Source organism: Equus caballus, chromosome 11 (genome assembly GCF_041296265.1).
Source record: "Equus caballus isolate H_3958 breed thoroughbred chromosome 11, TB-T2T, whole genome shotgun sequence".
Taxonomy (NCBI): domain Eukaryota; kingdom Metazoa; phylum Chordata; class Mammalia; order Perissodactyla; family Equidae; genus Equus; species Equus caballus.
In genome coordinates this window covers 32,567,391-32,571,699 of record NC_091694.1, presented here as the reverse complement: position 1 = coordinate 32,571,699, position 4,309 = coordinate 32,567,391, and positions in this window count along the sequence as shown.

Genomic DNA, 4,309 nt, shown 5'->3' with positions numbered 1-4,309 from the left:
GTGGAAGTAGCTGGGAAGGACTTTTATATCCCGTCCTGGGGTGGGGGAGGGGAGCTCTGGGCCCCAGAAGTCCAGCCCCTTGAGGTGGAGCTCTGGAACTTCCCTCATTTTTGGGGGAGTCTTGAGACTGACACATCCCACCCCCACCCCACCCCTCGCTGGTCTGGGGATGTTCTTCCCTCCCACCCATTCACCCCATCCGCACCCTCTTTGCTATCGAGTTCCAGAGCAGCGCCTGGAACACAAAGCATCTCTCAAGTAACATTTGCAGGAGGACTGAGCAGCAGCGTGCTGCAGAAGAGGATTGGGCCAGGTCTCTGCCACGAACTAGTTGTGTGGTCTTGGGCAAGTCACTTCCCCTCTCTGGGCCTCAGTTTCCACATCCCTAAAATGAGAATTGGGCCAGATGATTGAGAAGGCTCCTCTCCTCCCCCAACAGGGCAGAAACTGGATCTGTCTTAGTGTTGTTGTATCTCCTCACACCCCCCAGCACAAGGCCTTCCATTCAGTAGGTACTAAATAGACGTTTGTTGAGTGAATGAATGATTTAAGATCAATGATTCAGCCCCTCCTCCTTACTCCCTATCCCTACCAGCTCTCTCCAAGGTGCCAGGACTGGGTGAGGTGATGGCTGAGGCAGGCCCTGGCGGTGAGAACTCAGGAGCTAACGCATGGGACCATTTGCGACACACAGTGCGATGTCATGGGGAAAGTCCCCTGCAGAGTGATGGGAGCAAGCCTCCATAGAAGCTGAGGAACTGTCTTGGGCTGAGTGCTTCTCTCCCTGTTTCTTCAGTGTGTATCCATGGTAGGTTTGCACTGAGCAGTGGGTGTCAATTCTGACTTCCTACTGGGCTTGACCAGCAGTAGCTTCCTTAGAGGAGGCTGCTGTAGTGGGCTCAGAGTGACCTGGGTGGCAACTGGCTCTGTCACTACCTGTGCAACCTTGGCTGGGTCTCCATTTCCACATCTTAATGGTAGAACGCCCCCCGTCGGTCTTCCCCCAGGGGCCCGTGCCCTCTCACACCTCCTTGCCTCTCCTGCAGGTCCCTCCACTGGGTGAGCTATGCTCATCCTTTGCCCCGACCCCATCCTGGCCTGCCTGGAGAACATGTGCTTGTCTCTCCATACACAGCTCCAGAATCGCCCCTGCTGCACCCTGCAGCCTGCCTGTCCTCGGCCCTTCTTCAGCTGGACATGGCTGTCCTTCCTCAGGGCAGACCCTGTGCCTGCTCCAGACTCCCAGCAGGGCTGTTCCCAGTATCCTTACCTCCTGCCTTCTGTCCCCCATGCCCTGCCTGCCAGCCCCTGCTCCCACACCCACACCACCAGCCGACAGTTGCTCTTGAAGCAGCCCTTTTGGTGGGCACTTTCACAAGCTCCCGTTGAAGGTCTGGGCCCTGCTGATTTTATCTCCTTGTCTTCAACAGGGGCCCCTTTCCTGTGACCAGGGGGCCTGGATGGAAAGTCACTGTGTAGTTGATGAAGGACATTGAGTTCCTTGTTGCTGACCCCCTGCATGACTTGGAGTAAATCACACCACTCCCTGGACCCCAGCTTCCAAACCTGCGAGATGAGGACCATGATGGTCACGAAGGAGAAAGATGTGAAAAGTGACAGTGTGCTCCTCAAATACGCTTCACCTCCACTGCCCTCAGGAAGCCAGATGCCCGCAGAAGGCTGGAAGCTGGGGTGGGGTGTCTATAACCTGGGTTGCCCTCCTTCCAGGGTCCCCCCCTGAAGAGGACTCAGAGTGAGCTCTGTTCTCCCTTCGGAGAGGACTCTAATTCTTCAGCGGTAGTGTGTTGTGCAAGGGTTTGCCACAGCTGTGGGCTACCATGGGTTCTTGTGACAAGCTCGAGACAGAACCCCGGGCTGTAGACCCAGCCGTGCCATGTTGGCCCATCTCTGGGGGGTTTGGCCTATTGACTGCTCGAGGTGGTGATGAGAGGCAAGCGGGGACCATTGAGAAGCCCTGTACAACCAGTCTACAGAGGGCAGGTTCCGGGGCGCCCTGCTGGCAGGCAGAGGTTCAGGCAAGGAAACCAAAGGAAAAGCTAGGTCTGCCACCTGGTTCTCCTGCCCCTGCAGCCTGCTCTCTGCTGCCCTCCCACAGGACTCTGCCCCTATGCTCCAGCCATCTCGACCCTCCGCGGACAACCCTTCCTCTTGTCTGCTTCCAGGCCTCTACTGAGTCTGCAGAAAGTCTCCCTCTGGGAGCCACAGCACTTTGCACCCAGGAGGGCAGTACAGAGGTGACTAAGAACTGGCCTGGGCCCCCATCCCAGACCGTCATCCACTTGGGCAACCTCTAGCCGCCCTCCCCCCGGTCAAATGGCACACAGCAGGCACTCGACAACGTTGACTAAACCTTGTTGTTTGGTCCCACTGTTGCTTCCTTTATTGAGCTCAGTCCAGGCTGGCCCGCAAGGACAGCAATGACCCTCAGGTTGAAGGGTAGGGGGCAGTGGGTACAACAGCTTTGCAGACCATCCAGGCCTGGGCACCTGGAAGGAAGGAAGGAAGAGAGGAAAGAAGGGAGGAAGGGAGGAAGGAAGGCGAGGGAGCCTCCCCAGTTAGGGCTGTGCAGACCCTGGTCTCTGAGCCCTTCTCCTCCCATCAGAGTGGGTCTGCCAGCTGCTGGTGCCGGGACCACTGGAAACTGAGTGGAGTGACAGTGGTGGAGAGAGAAGCCCTCCAGGGGTTCTCCAGTTTGGGCACCTGCCCCCTCTCCGACTGTGACTTTCGCTATGGGGCAGGCCTGGCCATGCGGGGTCCAGGCCAGTTCTCACAGTGGTCAGCCTTGACATCTGCTTTTTTTCTGTGGTCAGGGTCAACCACACCCAGAGACGAGAAGAGAGGAGTGAGCAAGGGGCACAGGCCCCACATATTCCCCACGCGGGCTCTTCATGATGCCCCCTGGGACCTCAATGGAAAGATTTTAGATTTTCCTTGGGGCTAAGTGTTTCCCACTGGCGACCTAGAATGTCTGATAGCGGAAGTGGATTATTCTTTGATACCTTTTCCTCCACACAACAAAATTACATTGGGTAATACCCATTAAACGAAACAAATAATAATAATGACTACAAAAGACGTGCGTGAAAGTTCTCCTTTATTAAACTGTGTACATATAATCATGCCAGTAAAGAAATAAAAAATTACAATAAAAAAGTGTAATGAATTAATGCTTTTTAATTACATGCGTGTGTTTTAAATAGAGAAAAACTACCTACATATTGGTTTTAATATAATATTTAATATATCATTACAGTTTCTGTTTTCTTGATTTGTTTTTTAGGTTTAAAATAAACAATTAAAAATTTTTAAATAATGTTTCAATGTTAAAGATATTATTCAAATTCAGTAAAATATTCACATATGAAGTGAAGTTTGCACTCAAAATATTATACTTTGCAGTTTGCACTTTTAAATTTTAAACAGAAATTAAAACTCCAAATGGTCACACGGAGGGACAGAATTGCAGGCAATCAAGTTCCGTCCCTTCATCTTTATGATCCCTGTGTTTTCACTTTATACCAAACCAGCTGTTTCAAGGCAAGGTCAGGCAGGGCTCCAGGGGACGGGAGGCACGAAGGGTGGCCAGTGCCAGCTCAGATGATCCTGAACCCCTAGAACTTTCTCTCCAAAAGAATGCATGTGGCTGAGGGAGCCTCCTACAAGTGGGAATTCTCCACATCGACGTCCACGGAGAACACAGTGCTTATCAAAGGACAAGCAATGAAAGGCATTCATTTGAAACTTACACCTGTGATTATTACAGCCCCAGGAATTGCAGGAATCGTCTAGAATCTAGGCCAACAGACGGCGCCTTTGGGGAGGAGTGTTGAGTCACCGACAGTGTTCAGAATTGTGCCACGTGGCGATCACAGGAAGCAGTCTGACCCTTCCTCTGTGTTATTAGAACTTTTAAATTCCCTACAGACAATGCATCCCTTATTTTCTGCATGGGGGTGATCATGTCCTCTGCCCTCTCCTTGGTACTGGCATTTTGCCCCTTCCACTAAATGACACTTTGCTAAATGTCAGTCAGGAGGTTTTCAAGTCCTTCCACACACCGCCCCCAGCTTTGGGTTCCGGGGAGAGAGGGCCGGGGACGGGCTGCTCACGTGCTGTGCTGAGGATGACCCTGGCCCCTTCCAGGATCCTATCGGGCAGGGTCACAGTCCATGGAGTCTATGCACAGTGTCCCTTTAGCAGCAGCCCAGGAAACTCTAAATCCTTCCAAGCTTCCAGGCCCTGCAGGACCTCTCCAGCCTCCACTCACCCCTCCCCACCTGCTCACCAC